The sequence below is a fragment of the Silene latifolia genome, chromosome Y, assembly GCF_048544455.1.
Source record: "Silene latifolia isolate original U9 population chromosome Y, ASM4854445v1, whole genome shotgun sequence".
Classification (NCBI taxonomy): domain Eukaryota; kingdom Viridiplantae; phylum Streptophyta; class Magnoliopsida; order Caryophyllales; family Caryophyllaceae; genus Silene; species Silene latifolia.
This window is the reverse complement of record NC_133538.1, coordinates 143,927,936-143,951,515: the sequence shown is the minus strand read 5'-3', so window position 1 is coordinate 143,951,515 and position 23,580 is coordinate 143,927,936.

Sequence of the window (23,580 nt, the reverse complement as noted above, 5' to 3'; positions counted from 1 at the left end):
GACTCTTCAATTGGTATCAGAGCCTCGTGCTCTTGATTTCCTAACACCAAAAGAGGCTGATCCGGCGTCTTTCTATTTTTGTTAGTTGGTTATTTTATTTTATTTTATTTATTTTAAAATATCTTTTTTATTATGGATTCCAAATATCTTAAGTGTCCTGTTTTCGATGGAAAAAATTACGGCCTTTGGAAAAATATGATGACTCATTACATTAAGGGTCATGATTGGGAATGCTGAAAAATTATTCAAAAAGGTCCTAATAAAATTATGGTACTTTCCAGTGAAGGCGTTGCCCATGAAAAGAACGAGGATGACTACACCGAGGCAGACTACAAGAAAGCTGAGAAAAATTCAAAAGCTATGACTCTTTTGCAAAATGGCATAAGTCTAACTGAATTTGATCGGTTTTCTTCATGTACATCTGCTAAGGAAATATGGGATAGTCTTGAACTAGCCTATGAAGGAACATCTCTTGTCAGAAAACATAGAGTAGACTTGCATATTCAACAATATGAATTGTTCTCTATGATGAAAGTATAAATAGCATGTCTATTCGCTTTTCAAATACTACCAATGAACTTAAAAATCTTGGTAGAAAATTCGAGTCTGAGGATATTGTCAGGAAAATCTTAAGGAGCTTAACTGAAAAGTGGCAACCTAAGGTTACCGCGATTGAAGAAGCTAAAGATTTGTCCTAACTCTCTTATCAAGAGTTGCTTGGTTCACTTATGGCGCACGAACTTACTCTTAACAAGCGTGCAAGTGATTCAAGAAAAAGCAAAGGGATAGTTCTGAAAGCTGCTTCAAGCGATGAAGATATTGACATTGAGGATGAAACAATAACTTTTGCTATCCGTTTTAAAAATGCAATTTTCAAGAACAAGCAAAAGAAATCAACTGTTGACATAAATCTAGTGGTTCAAAAGTATCTATGTCGAACAAATTGTTTCAAATGTGGTGAGATTGATCACATGATCAAAGATTGTCCTACTTGGAAAGAAATAAAATCTAAGGCTAAAAGAGAGAAAATAAAGAATGAGTATAAACAAGTCATGATGGCATCTTGCTGGGGAGATCTAGATTCAGAAGATGATGAAGATCTTGACGATAATGATGATGGTCGAAGGAGGACTGATGTGTGTCTTATGGGAAAATCTGATTCCGAAGAAGACGATGAGGTATGTTTTATTCGTCTTAAGAAACAAGCCAAGAAATTGTCAAAAAATTCACTTCATTGAATATTTTGAGAAAACGCTTGACCAATGTCGTGAACAAAATCTTGAATTAATTGATTTGAAAGAACAAATTCTTGATATTGCTGAAGAAAATCAAGTTTTAAAATCAAAGATTAAGAAGCTGAGTTATAAGGTTACAACTGATTCAGCTATAACCTTAGAATCAGTTAAATCTTAAAAAGCTATTTTAGAATCCAAGGTTATAGCTCATGATGTTATAACTAAAGAACTAAAAGAGAAGAATGCTTTATTAGAATCTAAGTTTATAGCTAATGATGCTATAATTTCAGATCTAAAAGAGAAAAACAACCTTTTAAAATCTGAGGTTATAGCTCACGAAGCCATAACTTCAGAACGAAAAGAGAAAAACGATTTTCTTACTCGGCAATTGAATGATTTGAATTCCGAATTAAGAAATATTAAGAAACAACATTCTCTTGAAGTCCATATATTAAACAAAAGATTTCTTGACTTTCGTGAGAATTTGTTAAAGGATAATATTCCTAAAGAGTTAGAATATGACCATAAAGAATGTCAAAAAGAAATAGAGTCTTTAACAGATTTACTTAAACATGCTAGAATGGTCTATGACAAATGGGAAGGCAACACTAAAGTTCTTAATTTATTGTCTCAACAATCAGATAATAATATGAAAATGGGATTAGGACATGAATGCTATAGTCGTAGAGACCATGAAAAATGCAAGTCTAGCCCTTCTGATCGTGATTTTAGGAAACGGAAATATGTGGATTTACCGGAGCATTTAATATGTACTTATTGCGGTAAAACCGGCCATATCCTAAATTCATGTGTCAAGCGTAAAATTGATCTAAATGAAGGGATTAAATTTGTCAGAGAATCGGGTGTTAATGAAGAGGACTTGTTAGAAGAGAAGGAGCATGAAGAAACTAGAAATAATGAGTTTAGATGGAATTGTAACGGTGGATTTAAAAAACCAATAAACCTTGATTATCAAAGGAAAACTCATGCTACTACTTCCAATGCTAAATCAAACTATCCTTCCCGATCTAGTGTTAATAAAGCGAGATCTAGATACACCAATACTAGTCGATCGAGTTCACACGTCAAAAGGAAAATTGTGAGACAGGTTTGGATTAGAAAAGATGAGATTTTTAGGGTGATTAACGTCAAAGGACCTAACTTAGCTTGGGTAACAAAAAATTGAATCTAATTTTTTTGCAGGTTATGGTGAAAGAAAGCAATCAATGGTACCTCGACAATAGTTGCTCTAGACATATAACAAGTGATATCAGTTAGTTTCTTTCACTAGATCCTTTTGACAGAGGTACGGTTACTTGTGATGATACAAAGGGAAAGAGTGCTAAAGTTATAGTATATGAACTATAATCTCACCGCAATACACAAAAACTGGAGGCTGAGGTTATGGAAGACTCCACTATAACCCCAAGATCGAATTCAGGGGGAACAAAGGAGGTTTTTCTGCAACTTACAATCATTGGTGCAACGTATGAATCAAATTATGGAAATTAACTACGATGCTCACGATGTCTAGGTATGTGCTCTCACTATAAGAATTTAATTTCTGTTTTTGCGTGTGCACCAAGAACATTAACGATTCTTTCAATTTTCTATAAAATACCTTGAACCATACCCGTCTTCAAAAGTTGAAATTAGACATTAATTTCTTACGAAACCATGTTGAAAAAGGGAGAATATATATATATATATATATATATATATATATATATATATATATTTTATATATATATGAAACTTGAGTTTTATAGTACTGAGAAACAGTGGATTGATATTTTGACTAAGCCTTTAGTTAGAGAACGTTTTGAGACGTTACGATTGGAAATTGGTTTAATCAGTGGCACCTAAAACCATCAAAAATATTTATTTTCCTTATATGACTGAGTAGTTAAGACGAGATTATATGACTGTGTCCGTATTTCCGCTGCTAAATATTAACTTTGATAAAGTGCATATTATATTATGAAATTGATTAATATGTTAATTACTTTGCAAATTAATTAATTATTATGTCATAACCAGTTTTTACCTACATATCAACATTCCACTCTAACTCACAATATTACTCCTACATAAATAGCCGTTGATATTCTGTTATGCAATTTTATCTGATGAGGTAAAATTAGTCAGAAGTCAATTTCGTGTTTACCTTATTTCGTTTAGCCGTATCCTACATCGTTTATCCAATATTTGTCTTAACTTACTATCCTACCTAAATGACAACTCTACATTCTTCCTAGTTCTACTGCAAACACGTCACTTTCTAATATCTATTTGTATTAAAACCTACGTACCTACCTCTTTATTTACCCAACCATCCTATGCGTATTTCACCATCACAAACAAACCCAATAATTAACCCCTGATATTCATATTCACCGTGTTTTGCCATGACCACTCCTACCAAGAAAACCCATACCAAGCAAGGATCAATCAAGTAAGTCTGAGAATTGGAAAGAAATCGGTATTTGGGAGATTAACTACAGCAACTCTGGTTGATTGGTGGTACCGCGTCGAGGTGAGAAAAAAAGGGGGCTAATTATGAAATAAGGTGATTAGAGATGAGGTTGATGATGAAGTGAAGTAAATAATGGAGCTCGCTCCTTAATGATTTTTGTTCAAGGAGGAGATGCTTACCATATGAATGGTCGGATTCTTACTTTCATGAGTCTTGAAATTCATGGACAAAATGTTATTTTTAGAGAGAAAAAGAATCCAATGGAGGCTGGTGCAACTGGTGCTTCTTCGGTTGTGTGTCGTGTCAAATTGATCCGGGTTTGTTGACATTTATGGAGCATATACTGGCAGAGGAACATTCATTTTAATTGTTACTATGCTGGTTCGGGTTGTCTTGAAACAAAGATGGTTGAATGGATGGATTGTGTTTTGATGCTAAAAAAAAAAAAAATCGTGATATTCTGAAAAGCATCATGCTCTGTTAAAAAACAAAAAAAAAAAAAAAAAAAAAAGGATGTTCTTTGAGAAAGGTCAAAAAGTATAGCAGGTGTATCGGTTGTTTTAGATTCTCAAATATTTACATTTATGGAGCGGGTTGATACGAGATTGGAATTATGTTTTCGTTCCCGTGAAGTTCTGAGTTGCAGGCACCGCAGGGGGCTGTGTTGGCTAGTGTTACAGAAATTTTGAGGACGGAATTTCCGTTCCAGAGGAGGTATTCGGGTGTAATTTCTGGTTGTGCTGGTTGTGACGATAGTGGAGCGGTTATCGCTGAGGTTCGGGGCTGCAAGAGGCAATGGAGAAGGTCGTGTCGAATGTTGAAGGTGGTATATTTGAGAGACGACTTAATTTGAACACTAATCAGTTAACTCTTGCTTGGACCAACTTATTCCGCACCATTTTCAAACCACCTAACTAAACCACCATCTTAATCATATTACTACGTATTTTTCAATGGTTATGACTTAAATATGTTGTATTTTTGCATAGTTGCTAACATAGACGATGTCATAGTTTCTATTTTAGGAACTTAATCTCATTTTGTTTTGTGTGCTTTTGACTTGGTTATATACTTAGCTTCGGTTTATATCATTCTAGTCGTTTTATGTCTTTTTCTCGTCTTTTAGATGATGTCAAGAGGGGGAAAGTAAATGGACTTGAATAACGTTATTTGCCTAAGCTTGCTCCTTGTCAAGATCATAAGTCTCTTAAAGTCCTTAGGTGCTATAACTTAGCTCACATATCAAACCGTTAGTTCAAAGTAATTACAATTATGATAAATTTTGGGTTGAGGGGGAACTAAACCGTAGAAAAAAATCTAGGAGACTTGCCATCATCAAAAAGGGGGAAATTGTTGGACCATGTCCTAAGTTACGTTTTATGTTTTGATGATGACAAGTGTATTATAATTGTTTTATAAGTTTGCACGTAATTTTTTGTTAAGTCTTATAGATTAACGAGGTTATGATATTGCAAAAATGATGATTTGATCAAGCGGTTTAAGTTCGTGATCAAGAAGGATGAAAGGAACTTAAAACTAAAGAATTTTCAAGGAAGATTAGTCAGTAGTTAGTTTGTCTCTCCTTCGCGATATTTAATAATTGTTTTGCGTTCTTCTCAAGTTATAATTGTAACGATTATAACTTGACACACTCATACTCTAAGTTATAGTCGATTGTACTATAACATGGAGTGGCTACGTAACACGACGTTTTAGAAAGAAAATTTCTTTTATATTTTACAAATGCTAATTTGAATTTTTATAAAATAAAATTTGATTTGTTTTTAAATAATAAAAACGTTTTTCTATTTAAAGTCAAAAATATATTTTCAAATATTAAAGTTGGTCTATCTTATTCTTTATTATAATTAAAGAAGTAATAATTTATGCATTGTTACAATTTTAAGATGGACTCAAACACTTCATTTGTTTTATATTTCATACGTGATATATGTAGTATTTCACTTAGAATTTGTAACACCCCGTAAATTTGAAGACCTTTATTATATTTTAAAAGTAATATTTTAATCTATTTTAATTTAATATTAATTTATTTGAAATAAAATTTATTTGATAAAATATAATCTTATTTTATTTTGAAGAAATGTAATTATTTTTGATAGTTTAGAAATGTTTAAAAGTGATTTAAACTATATTTAAATCTTTTCCTTTGATAAAATAGATTTCGGATAAAAGTCGTAAAATTGGGATTTTCCCATTTCTTACGGTCGATGGGTAAACGAGTTTGGATATTGGGCATATGAGTACTTAATCTTTTAGTAAAATCGTGTTTAAGAACTTTAATATTCTCGGAAATCGCGTTCGACGAATATTCCTAATTACCGTCGAAGCAAACCCGAAACGTAAACAATTGACCCAACCTCCCCATGCCATTTGTTGGACCAGCCACCTCCCCTCCACTTGTCTCCTCTTTCAATTTTCATTTCCTCCATAACTCAATCTATCTCCTCCTTCTCTCAAACACCAAACTCCTCTTAAAATAACCTCCTTACAATCCCTAAAACCACCATAAATCCTTCATTTCTCCACCAATTTGCATAAAACTTATATATTTGGAATCCTCTCTTCAATCCTCATCTACTAGTAAGCTTTATTTTCATTTCCCCCAATTTTGTTTCGGGTCTTATCTTTTTAGGGTTTCGAATTTAAGCTTAATAATTTTGTTTTTGTTGTTCTTATAGGTGAAGAATTTGAAGATGAGTTAGGTGACTCATATGTGGTTGAAGATGGAGAGTAATTTTGGGTTTTAGAAGCTTTCTCAAGTTATTACTTGTCTCTTTGCTAGCTTAAGGTAACTATTCCGAGTTACTCGACGATTTAATGTCACATAGATGTTGTGTTTGTTGTTTGTGTAAGTGTTTAGGTGATTGATAATGTGTTAGTTTCGTTTTTCACATGACTTGTGTTGTTGAAGCTTACTAATTTGTGGTTATTTCATATACTTGAGTATTGAAACGAAATGGGTATTGTTGATTGTTGCTCGAGAAAGTATTAAATTGAGCTTGAAACGGATTTTGGTAGGAAAAGGGCGAAAAAAACCGCCCAAAACAGCTCGTGAATGGGCGCGGCATGACCCGGCAGGCCCGGTGGGTCCGGCCCGGACTTTGACCCGTCACTTTGGGTCGGGTCTTGGGTCTATTGTTTGATGTTTTGGGTCTTTTGTTTGGGTATTTAGGTATTTTGGTATTTTTGGCATGTGGGTAATCATTATTATGCGAGAATTTAATTGAATTGGATATTTAGTAAGTTGGAATATATTTCCTTATGTTGATAGTTTTTCACATGATAGAAATTGGAAATGGCATGAGAATGATATTGTGATGAATTTTGTGATTTGGGCCAAAGTAGGCCAAGACTCTGAGCTGGGCCAATTTGACCAAATGAGTTTGGTCAAGCCAGGTTTAAACCGGTCAGCCTCGATTTGACCGATGACCCGTCGCGGGAATAGGGTCGAGGGTTGTATTTGAGGTGAGATTGGTTGTTGTTGAATGTTTTATGTTGATGCCTTGATATTTGTGATTATCATTTTACATATTGGTTGTTGGATGCTTTGGATGCCTTATGCTTGAGTCTTGTTGCCTCTTTGCCATTTTAGCTTGTTCTCATGGATTATGGTACTGTTGGTTAGCTGGAATTTAGATTATTATCGATATTGGAGATATTGTTGGATTGTCAGCTGAACATGCTCTTGCGTAGCCTTTCATATGCTAGGGTGTGTATGATCATTTGTGTGTGCAAGTTTGGACTCTTTGCCCCTCTTATTGTTAATTGAGTGTCCTACTTGTCTTGTGTGGTGTGGGCTAAAGTATTCAAGCTGGGACTAGGTCCTAGGTGAGTATTTCGGCCTTCGTCATAGATAGGCCCTTATAGTCTTTGACGAGTGTATGTTCACCACTTAATAGCCTTTGTGTCTTAGTTTGGTGGGTTTATATCCAAGTTAGGGTATGACTTCCTGACGTACTCCTAGAAGTATGTAGTCAGCTTAAGTACTAGCCAACCCTTTGGTGGACTCCTTAGGGGTACTCATGTGTTGTTATCATGGGTCTTGGATGCGGTAGTTTTCCGCATGTCGCTAGGTCTGCGCAAGTTTAGGACTAGGGTGTTTACCTTACCTCGTGGTATAGACTCGAGGATTCTGAGTGACTATTATTTGTACTAAGAACTTATGCCTGTCTCTAGATATATTGTCCTTTCTTGTTTGATGATTCTATGAATCATAGAAGGTGAGATGCAAGCCGGCTATGGTTGATAGATTTTGGATTCCCGGATGTTATGTGATTTACATGATAGTGTAGTATGAGTCAGTCTAGTATTCACATGCTAGGACTATGTGTTGTTATATTGTTGTTCACATGATAAGCACGATTGTCTAGCCTCTATGTGCTAAGGCTATGTGTTATTCATATTCATATTTTTATGTTTACATGTTATATTAATTATGACATTTCGTGGCTGGGAGAACTCGGAGTTACTCCCCACTGACTTTTGCTTTCGTATTTGTATAAAATGCGATTGACAGGTATGGTGATGCTTATATGGGGTTCACGGACGAGCTAGCGAGCAAAGTAACCTTGGGACTTACTTAGATTTGGTTTTATTTATAGAGACTCTTATACGAGTTTTTATGTCACATACATTTTAGGGACATATGTCTCCCTCTTTACATTTGGTTGTATAACTTTGCTATTCGCGACTTTAGCGATGGTTATGTTTTGAAACTTTTATTTAGACCTTGTATGTTTTGACACCTTTCAATTTGGATATCTTTATAACAGGTTCATGTTTTAAAAATTACAGGTTTTTACTCAAATGAACCTATTACAAACATATCCATGCAGTTTTATTCTAGAATTACGTGTTTACTTTTCCGCAATGAATGAGGGTGTCACAGTTGGTATCAGAGCATATTTGCTCCCGAAGCACGTTTGTGCACCCCCAATATAAATAACTTGACCTTAAAATGATAAACTTGAGAGATGGGTAGGATGGGTAGACTTAGGACCTTATGTTGTAGTCTCTTTGTGATTGCCATTTGTTAGGTGCTAACCAATGTTCTCTTTTGCAAAATGGCTCCTCCAAGATCCGTAGATAATGCAATCTTGCTAGCTCTTACTCAGATTCTTCAGAATTAGCAAAACCAACCAGCTCCTCCACCCCCTCCTCAGTTTCCAGAAGGTGATAGACCCGATTCTTACACTTGGGTGGCAAGTCAATTGACTCGAAACAAGACTCAGACTTATGGTGGTGAAGTAGACCCGGTGGCACTCACCGAATGGTTTCGGGAATTGGAGAAGAGTTTTGCCTTGTATGATGTTCGTGAAGAGGACAAGGTGAAATTAGCTTCTCACTTCCTTGGGAAAGAAGCTGATAGATGGTGGACCATGACTAGTCCTACTTCCACTCTTGAGCCTGGTTTTGGTAGGATCGCTTTAAGGATCTAGTTGAGACTAGGTTCTATCCAAAAGAGTTGAAACAACAAAGGCTTAAAGAGTTTATGAATTTGAAGCAAGGAAGTCTTTCTGTCCAAGCCTTTACCAACAAGTTCAATGAACTTGCTCACTATGCTTCTAGACTTGTCAAAAATGAAGAAGAAAAGGCTTTCTTTTACCTTGACAAGCTTACTCCAAAGCTTAAGAGCTTGATCCGTAGGGATTCTACTTCCTTTGTCTCAATCTATGATGATGCATTATGGGCCGAGAGCTCTATTCGGGCTATTGATGAAGAGGCTCGTGCTTCTCGTACTTCCCTTGGCAAGAGGCCACTCTACTCCACTTCTAGGCCTTATGTTGCTCCTTCTAGACCCTTTGTGCCTATTTATTCTCCCTCTTATCCTAACAAGAAGAGGTTTGTTCCGAGTGGACAAGAAAATCAAGGTGCTCGTGTTCTATCTCCTAGCAACGACAAAAATCCCAAGGGTCGTATGTGCTATCATTGTAAGAAGACTACTACTACTCCTGCTGTTCCTGAGAGGCCGAGAGGTCGCATCTTTGTGATGAGCCGTGCTGAGGCTGAGGCACACCCAGACATAGTCACTGGTACGTTCTTAATATTTGATGTCCCTTGTTTGGTTTTATTTGATACCGGTGCTTCTTTGTCATTTATATCGATGAAATTCTCCGACAATTTACCTCTTGAACCTTCACTTGGAGATAGTACATCAATATCTTTACCCTCCGGCGACATCTTCTCTTGTTCTTATTTTTATTCGGATGTCCCTATTTCGATAGCGGAATATATTTTCCCGGCTAATCTCCTTCGATTCCCACTTGAGGAGTTTGATGTTATTTTGGGCATGGATTGGTTATCTACTTATCATGCTCGATTTGAATGTCGAGATCAAAAGATTGTTCTTAAAAGCCCTTTGGGTACTCGCATATCTTATCAAGGGGTTATAAAGCAAACAGGTGTGAAGTTGATCTCAGCTATGAAGATGGTGAATGCTTTGAAGAAGGGTCATCATGCATTCCTATGTGTAGTGACTACTTCTAATTCTCCTTCTCTTCCTCCCTTGAAGGATGTTCCCATTGTTTGTGAATTTCCGGATGTATTTCCCGATGAATTACCCGGGATTCCCCCTGAAAGAGATGTTGAATTTTCCATTGACCTAGTTCCCGGAACAGGTCCTATTGCTAAAGCTCCTTATCGTATGACACCTTCCGAATTGAAGGAGTTGAGAGTTCAACTTGATTACTTGATTGAAAAAGGCTTTATTAGGCCTAGTGCTTCTCCTTGGGGTTCCCCCGTCCTCTTTGTGAAGAAAAAGGATGGATCTATGCGACTTTGCATTGATTATCGTGAACTCAATCGTGTGACAATCAAGAACAAGTATCCTCTTCCACGAATTGATGATCTCTTTGACCAATTAAGTGGTGCTTCTACTTTTTCCAAGATTGACCTCCGATCGGGTTATCATCAAATTCCGGTGCGTGAGTCCGATATTCCTAAGACTGCTTTCAGCACGAGATATGGTCATTTCGAATTTAAAGTGATGCCTTTCGGATTGACTAATGCTCCGGATATCTTCATGGATCAAATATTTCGTACCTTTAGTGAGTACCTCGATAAGTGTGTGGTGGTGTTCATTGATGATATCTTGATTTTCTCAAAGAATGATGAAGAACATGCCCTACACCTCCGTATCATCTTGGACATTCTACATCGTCAAAAGTGGTATGCTAAGTTCTCGAAATGTGAATTTTGGTTGCATCAAGTAACTTTTTTTTGGACATGTCATATCCAAAGATGGTGTTATGGTAGATCCTTCTAAGATTGAGGCCGTTGTTGATTGGAAGAGTCCAAAAAATGTGACTGAGATTCGAAGCTTTCTCGGTTTAGCGGGTTATTACCGTCGATTGGTGAAATATTTCTCCAAGTTAGCTAGACCGATGACTCAATTGTTGAAGAAGGAGTCTAAGTATGTGTGGACCAATGAGTGTGAGAATGCCTTCTTAGAGTTGAAGACTAGGTTGACTACCGCTCCGGTGTTGACCTTACCTGAGGATGGTGTGGACTACGATGTTTATTGTGATGCTTCAAAGCATGGCCTAGGTTGTGTCTTGATGCAAAACCGAAGGGTTATTGCTTATGCTTATCGACAACTGAGGGTTCACGAGGTGAACTATCCGACTCATGATCTTGAATTAGCCGCCGTGGTACATGCCTTGAAGACATGGAGGCATTACCTTATTGGAGTTCATTGCGTATTTATACCGATCATAAGAGTTTGAGGTTTATCTTTACCCAGAAAGAATTGAATATGAGGCAAAGAAGATGGCTAGAGTTGGTGAATGATTATGATGCCGAGTTGATTTATCATGAAGGGAAAGCAAATGTGGTGGCCGATGCTTTGAGTAGGAAGACTAGTCACTCTGTGAGCACTATCTGTGTGTTACCTGATGAACTTACCACGGAATTTCAAAAGTTAGGGATAAGCCTTGTTGGGAAGGGCTTTGACTATCTTAGTGACTTGAGTGCAGAACCCGACTTTTACCGTGAGATCCGTATGTGCCTACCTGAGGATGCTACTTTCAAGTCCATTCAAGCAAAAATCCAACTTGGGCAAGCTAAGGATTGTGTGGTGGATAATGATGGATACCTTCGTTACCATGGTAGAATGTATGTTCCGAGGGTAGCATAGTTGAGAAAGAAGATCCTTGATGAAGCTCACCTTTCTCCTTATTCTATTCATCCTGGTGGTGACAAGATGTATAAAGACTTGAAATTACAGTTTTGGTGGCCTAGGATGAAGATTGATGTTCTAGAATATGTTAGCAAGTGTCTTACCTGTCAGAAAGTGAAGATTGAGCATCAGAAACCCGGGGGTTTGCTACAACCTTTGTTTGTTCCCCTTTGGAAATGGGAGTCCATCTCCATGGACTTTGTGATGGCTTTACCTAAGAATGCTAGCAGAAAAGATGCGGTTTGGGTGGTTGTAGATCGATTGACCAAATGTGCTAGGTTTATACCTATCAAGGAGACATGGAGATTAGATGTCCTAGCTGGTGCCTACGTGAAGGAGATAGTACGCTACCATGGAGTGCCTAAGGATATAGTTTCAGATCGTGACCCGAGATTCTGTTCCCGTTTCTGGACTGCTTTGCAAGAAGCCATGGGTAGTAAGCTACTGATGAGTACCGCTTTTCATGCCACTACAGATGGACAGACTGAGAGGACTATCCAGACTTTAGAGGACCTCCTCCGTGCTTGTGCTTTAGGCTTCCACACTTCTTGGGAGAAGTGCTTACCTCTTGTCGAATTCTCCTACAACAATAGCTATCATACTTCTATCAAGATGTCACCTTATGAAGCTTTGTATGGTAGGAAGTGCCGTAGTCTGGTCTGTTGGGATCAAGTCCAAGATGCTCATGTGTTGGGACCCGATTTGGTGACTGAGATCATCAATCAGGTTCAGATCATTCGAGAGCGTATGAAAGCCGCTCAAGACCGACAGAAATCGTATGCTGATGCCCGTCGTCGACCACTTGCCTTTGAGGTTGATGATCGAGTATTCCTTAAGGTGTCACCTATGAAAGGGGTGAAACGTTTTGGTGTGAAAGGAAAGCTGAGTCCCATATACATTGGACCTTTCCGTGTGCTTGAGAAGATTGGTCCCGTTGCTTACCGTTTAGAGTTGCCCCCGAATTTGAGCAAGGTTCATGATGTCTTCCATGTATCTCAGTTGAGGAAGTACATTAGTGATCCGAGCTATGTCATTCAAGAAGAAATCCCAGATTTGGAGCCTAACTTGACTTTGGAAGAAAGGCCAATCCGAATCCTCGAAAGAGCAAACAAGCAACTTAGAAACAAAGTGGTGCCCCTAGTTCGTATCCTTTGGCGTTGTGGAAATATCGAAGAAGAAACTTGGGAGCCTGAATCTTCTATGTTAGCTAAATATCCCAAACTTTCTCGTGAGGTAATTCTCCTTCCTTTATCTAATTCTTGTGAGTTTTAGCTATCCTTTCGAGTGTTCCTCTCCTTCTCTTAAATACACTCCGCGTTAGTAGTCTTTGCTTAGTTGTTTAAAAGTCGTAGTTAGAGTTGGTCATAGCTAGTGGAGTTATTATCCTTATTATAGAGTTTCGAACTAAATATTTTTGAAAATGTTTTAATGTTTTCACTGGTTTTAACGTCAATGAGTGGTAAAGCTCGTTATTGGAGACGTCCGATAATTGTTTTTCTCATTTGTTGGTGTAAAAATATATATTTTTATGTCTTTGATTTGGAATGTTGATGTTCATGAACGGCCGACGAGGATATTCCCACTACTACAAATACAGGCAACTACAACGGCCCTTTAACAACGCTTATTCACGAAAATCATCAAAACACGTTGTAGAATTTATGCCGCGAACTTTACTAAAATTAATTACAACGGTTCTGTGTTGTTAACCGTTGTTATTGGTTTTAACAACGGGTTATACTTGAAAAACCGTTGTTAATATAAACATTAATAACAACGGTTGAATCTGTAATAAATTTTAACCGTTGTTAATAATTTGGCGCAAAATTATGAAAAGTAATCACAACGGTTATATTAGAACCCGTTTTTAATACTTTTTAACAACGGTTTCAGACTGAATAACCGTTGTTATTAATGTTATGAAAATCTTAAGAATGAACAACATATGTCATCTTGGCAAGAGGGATCCAAGGTACTCAAGCCTTCCCTTCGATAATCTCCCTCAGTAGCCTGTCTAATAAACCTGTAGGCCTATCAAAACAGCACTAAAGAAAAAGATAAGAACAGCCTCAAGGTACTTAGTCTTCCCTTGAGGTGAAAGGACAAACAAAATAAAACAGATAAGAAGCGTCGCCTCCCGAAGAACGGCGCCAAAATTTGATACGGTCGTTACATCACCAAAAATAAATACCTAAGTTACTACTAACAAAGTCAGGTAAGTAGGGTCGATCTCCACAGGAGGCTAAGTTGCTATCTATCCTGTTTAATTCGGTCCTGTCGGTGTCACGAAAATGGGGGTTGAATTGATTGTGAACTAACTAAACTACTGAAACTAAAGGCAAGAGAAGGGAATAAAGGAAATTAAAAATAAGAGGAAGGAAGTATGCTAGGAGTCGGTCTACCGTGGCAGCTATCAGATCTTATACTATCGGGAATACTAAGGCGATTAGACTATTGATAAGAAGAGCTATGGTCGTCACCTTTCGGTCCTTAAACCGCCCTAGAGCGTAAACAGACTTAACTTTCGCCCTCTCACCGCAATACCCCATTGTAATTAAGCAAGCCTTTCCTTCCAATATTTCGATCTAGGTCGGGGTTAACTAAATTTATGGTCTCCTGCATGCATTCATTCGACCGGATAACAATTAAATTGCCTAATACAATTCCTATCGCAAGACTAATCTATATAAGTCAATTAAAACATCGCTACCACGGCTTCCCTAATCCTAACACACTAGGGGAATTAGCTATGCATAATTAAGGGAGAACAAGGAATAAAGAAAGAACAAATAATAAACATTAAATTAAATTAAAGAGAGAAAAGGGAAGAAAGGATTACTGAAATAAATGATCCGGAAATGAAAGAACAAAAGCAAAGTAGCAGTGACAAAGTGTTAGATGATAAAAGGAGAAGAGAAGAGAGGAGACCAGCACAAATGTCGTCCTAACTTTCCTATTTATAAGAAAATAGGATTTATTAACCTAATTGCGGAAAATAAAGCTATAAAAAACCCAAGCCCGTCAAAGATTGTTGCTCGATCGAGTGATATTCCTTAGCATTCCTCTCGATCGAAAACAATTCCTCTCGATCGAAGACTTCTTTCCCTTTAATCACTCGATCGAGAAGAAGTAGCTCTCGATCGAGCAAATGGGCTCTCGATCGAATAGAAATAGTTCTCGATCGAGCACTTCTCAGCGCGTAATTTCTGCTTCGCGCAGCAAACTTCAAATGGCTGCCATTTCTTCGTTACTTGGTCAAACAGGGTGATTCCGGTGGCATTGGAAAGCTAAAAGGACAAAATTTCATCTCCAATTAGAATCACCTGAATATCCGTTGTAGAACTCGAGATATAGCTCTTCAAAGTAGGCACTAGCAATTTGAAGTTCTTCCTTTGCTCGCCTAGCTATCTTTCTTCTTTGCGCATCTCAAAATAGCTACATTCCCGCTCCAAGTTCACTCTTCCTCCAAATGCATGCTAAAAGGACGGTAAAAGGCTTGATTTCACTACTTTTGGGTTCATTCCTGCAAATAAGACAAAACAAACCAAAGTAGCATATTCGGGGCATTTCGTAGCATAAAACCACGATAAAGCATATAAATACGTGCATAAAATAGGCTAATAAGACTATATAAAATGCACGTATCAAATCTCCCCAAACCAAACCTTTACTCGTCCTCGAGTAAACTAAATGCAACTAATGGAACGGAAAAAGATAACTCAGAGCTAGCTACAAATGCCCACTTAAGCCAATTTAATGCAAGCAAACTAACACTCATAGCTAACAGTCAAATGCAAACGAGTTGTAAGATGTTTATAATAAAGCTGAACCGTCGACCTTGCAAGACCTTTAATAATGGACTCTCACGGGTCACTCTTCTCTCATGAAGCAAAGGCTAAGCAAATGAATGTAAGAGAGAAGAAGAAAAATAGTCGCTCACCTAGACTACGACCCACATAAACATGCATGCAACTAATATGATAGACAATTCTAGCTACCGTACACACATTCCAACCAAACGAGGTCTGTCACACACCGAGGGCTTACAAAAATATGGTAAAGTGAGGCAATGGGTAAGAAAAGGCAAAACATTTATGGGAATGTGGAGGTATAGGTGATCAAGCTAGTACCTAAACAAAACCATATGACAACATCCATTTCCAACTCAATTATGAACTAAGCACAATGCCCTTCATTTGGCATAAAACTCACCAAACCGAACCAAACATACTCCTCAAATGATATAAGATAGCATATAGGAGAGCAGAAACCGACTCATAATTAAACATCTTTTTCTTTCGATTTTTTTTTCTTTCTTTATTTTTTTTTTCGGTTTCTTTTTCTTTTCTTCGATTTTTTTTCTTTTTCGAATTCTTTTTTTTTTCAACTTCTTTTTTTCTTTCATCCTCATTTTCTTCATAAATTACCAACTCCAAAATCAATATGATATGAACCAAAATTTGATGCAATAGACGAAATACCGCAGAACAATCTAAACTAGCTTGACAAGGCAGGCTAAATTTGGATGTAGCTAAGGGTCAACTGGCAAATTTGGCTAAAGTGGAGTTAAATGGGTAAAAAAATGAAAGAAAGGGAAATTGTAAGCACCTCCCTGCATGTGACACCAACCACTAACCCGAATGTATGACGGCAAAAAGCAATTGAATTTCATATACGTGCAAATTAATGATACATGATATGCAAGGAGTGACTACTCACAATCCTACATGAAACTGGTCACAAATGACACTAGTTTATAAGGCTCTAAATCTTGGAAATTATAAGTAGGTTGCCAAAATTTCAGGTCAAGTCTATATGTTCAGCTAAATTTTAACATAAACTCGTAGATTATGCAATAAGACAAAGCTAAAAGATAACAGTTTAATGCAAGGCCTAAGCAAAAAGACAAACGCAGTGCAATTTCATCATTGAAATCTACCGTTCCGACTCAACCTATATGCTAATGTAAACGTGAAATTTTTTTGATTTTTATCAATTTTTTCAATTTTTCAATTTTTATGGAATTTTTGGATTTTATGAAAATAAACAACGATGCAAACATAAATTAAATGTGATAACTGAAATGCAATAAAAACAATATGCAGACACATATATGGATGCATAACCTCCCCAAACCAAACCGTACAATGCCCCCATTGTACCAAAACATGGAAAGGAAATGCAAACTAAAGGAGAAAGAGAGTAAAAGCAGAAAACTCACAAAATAGTGCGAATAAAGGGACCTCCCCAAACCGACCATGAACATGGGAGGTTGCTAAGGGCCCGGAAAACCATCTCAAGAAGCTAATCCAAGTCAAACGAGTGAATGGGCATGCAAAAACTGCTCGATCGACTGGAATAGTGGTCGATCGAGTGGTTCTCTAATCTGCAGGTGGTCGATCGAGTACAATTGCCACTCGATCGAGTGAATTCATCAGCAAAAGTGCTCGATCGAGTAGAAAAACTACTCGATCGAGTGGTCCTCGGTGTAATTCCTGCAAAACGCCATAAAAACAGCCCGCAAACTAACAAAAACAAGCTTAACTGAGACCGTCTATGGTATAAGAACCATTTATTACAACTGAAATGAAATAAAAATGCAAAATAAAATCGCCGGGTTGCCTCCCGGATAGCGCTAGCTTCAGTCAGGTCCCAGCTCGACCTTCTTTTTCTTCGAGCCTTTATAATTAATCACAATCAAAACAGCTCAAAGCGCGCAGGAACCTGTCAAATAGCTGCGCATGTGCTACACAACAGCATAAGTAGCACCAAAGTGGAATCAAGAAATAGGAAATGAAATTAAACAACCGTTTGAGTCTAACAAATTTCCTATGTGAGCTCCTAAATTTATCCACATAATAAAGGAGCGCGGGAGCAACTGTCATTATATAAGGGTCCCGATTCAGATTAACAGTTTTGAAATGACGAGGACGGTGAAAATTCGTTAAATTATGCGTCCACATATGAGAGGGTGTAGCATTAAAAGAAGGAGCACAAATTAAACGAGGCAATATCTTTGTTAAAACAAACAATAATGAAATTATCGCTTACTACCTCGGGTTGGTCGCTCTCAACGACGGAATCACCGACAAAGGAATGCATTACCTCATCCGTGCTAGGAGCAATTACCGTCTCAGCTTCTTCATCAACCTCCTCAGTGGAATCCATCCCGTAAATCGCAGCTTCAAGTGTATCCGACTCGGCTGTGAATAAGGGAGGTTCACCGTAACCGTCATCATCGTCAAAATCGTCATCCAAAATAAACCCAAGTGACGCATTAAAGCTCCCAATGGCCAATTCAGTCGATCGAGCAGAATAATCACTCAATCGACCACTTTCCTCCCGCATCTCACTCGATCGAGTAACAAAATCACTCGATCGAGAACTATCCTCCTGCATGTCACTCGATCGAGAAGAGATATTACTCGATCGAGGACTTTCTTCCTGTCTGGTATTTGATATCCTCGCATAAACTCGGAAATACGATAGAAATTCGTCATCCGAAATATAGAAATCATTTTCAGCATTGGGCAACGCCGGTTCTTCATGGGAAAAACCGCTCTTGGTCAAGTACACCTCTTCGTTGCCGATCATCCAACCCACTTTGTAACCGAGCAATTTGAGAATGCGGCTCGGTGACTTGAGCACCCATATATCTATCATATTCTAGAATTAAGGATTTCACTCCGCGATATCTTTTTCCGTATATCACGAGGATCTTGTTGCGGTGGCCATTGATGGGGTGGATGTGGCGGCACAACTACACTGCATTGTGCTCGGCGAAGACCATATCCCCAAGATTTCTTCCTTTCCCAACTAGCGGGTTTCTCAGCTTGGGCTTCAAACCGAGCAATTAGTCGGGAGACAGATGTCATCTTGGCAAGAGGGATCGAAGGTACTCAAGCCTTCCCTTCGATAATCTCCCTCGTGCTTTGTCTAATAAACCCGTAGGCCTATCAAAACAAAGACTAAAGAAAAAGATAAGAACAGCCTCAAGGTACTTAGTCTTCCCTTGAGGCGAAAGGACAAACAAAATAAAACAGATAAGAAGCGTCGCCTCCCCGGCAACGGCGCCAAAATTTGATACGGTCGTTCTGTACCAAAAATAAATACCTAAGTTACTACTAACAGAAGTCAGCGGTAAGTAGGGTCGATCTCCACAGGGAGGCTAAGTTGCTATCTATCCTGTTTAATTCGATGCATCGGGTGTCACGAAAATGGGGTTGAATTGATTGTGAACTAACTAAACTACTGAAACTAAAGGCAAGAGAAGGGAATAAAGGAAATTAAAAATAAGAGGAAGGAAGTATGCTAGGAGTCGGTCTACCGTGGCAGCTATCAGATCTTATACTATCGGGAATACTAAGGCGATTAGACTATTGATAAGAAGAGCTATGGTCGTCACCTTTCGGTCCTTAAACCGCCCTAGAGCGTAAACAGCTTAACTTTCGCCCTCACTGCAATACCCCATTGTAATTAAGCAAGCCTTCCCTTCCAATATTTCGATCTAGGTCGGGGTTAACTAAATTTATGGTCTCCTGCATGCATTCATTCGACCGGATAACAATTAAATTGCCTAATACAATTCCTATCGCAAGACTAATCTATATAAGTCAATTAAAACATCGCTACCACGGCGTCCCTAATCCTAACACACTAGGGGAATTAGCTATGCATAATTAAGGGAGAACAAGGAATAAAGAAAGAACGAATAATAAACATTAAATTAAATTAAAGAGAGAAAAGGGAAGAAAGGATTACTGAAATAAATGATCCGGAAATGAAAGAACAAAAGCAAAGTAGAAGTGACAAAGTGTTAGATGATAAAAGGAGAAGAGAAGAGAGGAGACCAGCACAAATGTCGTCCTAACTTTCCTATTTATAAGAAAATAGGATTTATTAACCTAATTGCGGAAAATAAAGCTATAAAAAACCCAAGCCCGTCAAAGATTGTTGCTCGATCGAGTGATATTCCTTAGCATTCCTCTCGATCGAAAACAATTCCTCTCGATCGAAGACTTCTTTCCCTTTAATCACTCGATCGAGAAGAAGTAGCTCTCGATCGAGCAAATGGGCTCTCGATCGAATAGAAATAGTTCTCGATCGAGCACTTCTCAGCGCGTAATTCCTGCTTCGCGCACCAAACTTCAAATGGCTGCCATTTCTTCGTTACTTGGTCAAACAGGGTGATTCTGGTGGCATTGGAAAGATAAAAGGACAAACTTTCATCGCCAATTGGAATCACCTGAATATCTGTTGTAACACTCGAGATATACCTCTTCAAAGTAGGCACTAGCAATTTGAAGTTCTTCCTTTGCTCGCCTAGCTATCTTTCTTCTTTGCGCATCTCAAAATAGCTACATTCCCGCTCCAAGTTCACTCTTCCTCCAAATGCATGCTAAAAGGACGGTAAAAGGCTTGATTTCACTACTTTTGGGTTCATTCCTGCAAATAAGACAAAACAAACCAAAGTAGCATATTCGGGGCATTTCGTAGCATAAAACCACGATAAAAGCATATAAATACGTGCATAAAATAGGCTAATAAGACTATATAAAATGCACGTATCAAGTTTTTTGAGTTGGAAGAGTTGGAAGTAGAGAAGTTGAATGTTGGGTCTATAGATAATGAAGAGAATGATGATGAGTTGATTGCTTTCGAAGATGTAGGTGATGACACTAGTAATTGGGATGACCTTAACAACATGTATGAGAAGTTGTGTGAGTCTGAAGCACCTCTGTATCCTGGTTGTAAGTTCACAAAAATGTCGGCTGTGGTGAAGTTGTATAATATCAAGGGGGCAAATGGGGTGAGTGACACGTGTTTCACTAGTTTTTTAGCCTTGATAAAGGAGTTGCTTCCTGATGGTAATGTTCTACCTGTTAAGACATATGAGGCGAAAAAACTAATAAGAGGAGTGGGTATGAAATATGAGAAAATACATGCATGTCCAAATGATTGCATATTGTATCGGAAATTATATCAAAACTTAACCAATTGACCTAAATGTTTGTTGTGGCGTTATAAGGATAAGGAAGGGATCCCGGCTAAGGTGTTGTGGTATTTTCCATTGATACCAAGAGTCATAAGGATTTATGCGAATCCCGATGATTCAAAAATGTTAACTTGGCATGAAACAGGAAGAATAAATGATGGAAAGCCAAGACACCCGACAGATGGTATGCAATGGAAATCGTTCGACGCTAAGTATCCCGAGTTCGGCAATGAACCTAGAAACTTACGTCTAGCACTGTCCACTGATGGAATGAACCCACATGGAAACATGAGTAGCCAACATAGTACTTGGCCAGTAGTGTTGGCTATTTATAACTTACCTCCATATGTGTGCATGAAAAGAAAGTATTTGATGTTGTCGTTGTTAATTCCGGTCCTAAACAACCTGGAAATGATATAGATGTATATTTGGAACCTCTTCTAGATGATTTGTGATTGTTGTGGGATAGTGGGATAGAAGTATTTGATGCATATAAGAACGAAACTTTCAATTTGAGAGCAATGTTATTGTGTACAATAACTGACTATCCGGCTTATGGCGACCTTTCTGGGCACACAGTTCATGGGAAAGAGGCTTGTCCATTGTGTGGGGAGGATATCGAGTCTGAATAATTGAAGTCTTCTCGTAAGTATGTGTATATGGGAAATAGGAGGTTCTTGTATCATGACCATTGTTATCGCAAGATGCAGAAAGCATTCAATGGAAGACAAGAACTTCGTCAACCTCCTAGAATTTTAAGTGGGCATGAAGTTTATCATAAAGTAAAGCATATTGAGATAGATTATGGGAAGAAGAGCGGCTCTAAATTGTCTACTCGTGAGTATAAGAAACGATCCATATTTTTTGATAAACTTCCATATTGGCCTGACCTGGAGGTCAGGCATTGCCTCGATTTCATGCACATTGAGAAAAATGTCTGTGATAATATTATCAATACCCTTCTGAATGTTCCTGGTAAAACAAAGGATAGCACAGCAACTAGGGAAGATATGAAAATGATGGGTATTAGACTAGAGTTGGCACCACAGAAGAGAGGTAATCGTACATTTTTACCCCCAGCAGCTTATACCCTTTCACGGAATGAGAAAAAAGAGTTCTGTGCATGCTTGAATGGAATTAAAGTGCCACATGGTTATTCGTCGAACATCAAAAGCCTAGTGTCGATGCAAGACCTAAAACTCACCGGGTTAAAGTCACATGATTGTCACACTTTGATGCAACAATTACTACCTGTGGCTATTCGTTCCATTTTACCTGAAAAGGTAAGATATGCTATAACTAGATTCTGTCTCTTCTTCCAGTCCATATGCGAGAATGTTATCGATCCCAATGACGCGGATTCATTGCAGGACCTCGTTGTAACCTCTCTTTGTCAGTTGGAAATGTATTTTCCACCCTCTTTCTTCACTATCATGATTCATCTGACCATTCACTTGTTTAGGGAGATTTTGTACCTTGGGCCCGTGTACTTGAGATACCAGTATCCTTTCGAAAGATTGATGAAAGTCTACAAGTACTATACATCTAATCGGTATCGTCCGGAAGGTTGTATTGCTGAACGAGCTATTTTAGACGAAGCTCTTTCATATTGTTACGCTCATCTCTCCCCTGAGGAGTTGATTGGCGTTCCTAAGAATCGTCATAGTGACTGGATGACCGGAAAAGGTATTAGGGGCCGGGTTGAAAAAATTGTGACACGTGAAATGTTGCATTTAGCACACACGTATGTGCTAAACAACGAAGAAGAGGTGCAACCTTATATTCAACAACACAAAGATGAGCTGAAATACGATCACCCAAACAAGACCGAGAAGTGGATTGCGAACGAGCATACGAAGACGTTTGCAGAGTGGTTTAGGAATATTGTCTTAGAGTGTACGGATCAAACTGGTGATGACATCTCTCCTAGGTTACTACGTCTTGGTTTAGGTCCAAATGCCAGGGTCACCTTTTACAACAGTTTTGCCATTAATGGATATACTTTTTACACCCGCGAGCAAGATGAGTTGAGCACAATGCAAAATAGTGGTGTGAGTTCTGAATTTGAGGCAATGCACTTTGCTACTTCAAAAGATAAAAAGCCTATTTAGGGAAAATGCCTTTATTATGGTGTTATTCAAGAAATATTGGTACTAGATTACATTGATTTCACCATGCCTTTGTTCGATGTAACTGGGTTGATAACAACATCCATTGTGTCCGAAATGATAAGATGGGATTTACGTTGGTCAATCTGGGTAAGGTTGGCAATAATAAGGATGATCCTTTCATAATGGCATCCCAAGCTAAACAAGTGTTCTATGTCACCGATCCTATGGATAAGAAGTGGTCTGTTGTACTGTCTATAAGGAGTAGAAGGAGTAGTCCATCCGATTATGGTGATGATGATGATCAGGATGTCGTTTTTGAGGGAATGGATCACTCTACCACTGTATCTTATTTCGACGATGTTGACACTGATCATGAGGACACTGAAAGCATCTATATGCGTGATGACCATGGTGAAGGTATTTGGGTTAACGAAGAAACTATGACATCCAAGAAACATCCCCGATCCTGAGATAGTTCATCAAGACACAGTGATATGGACGACCAATATTTTGAGTCATTTTCAGACCAATAATTTGATGGTTTAATTTATTGGTAAATCAAT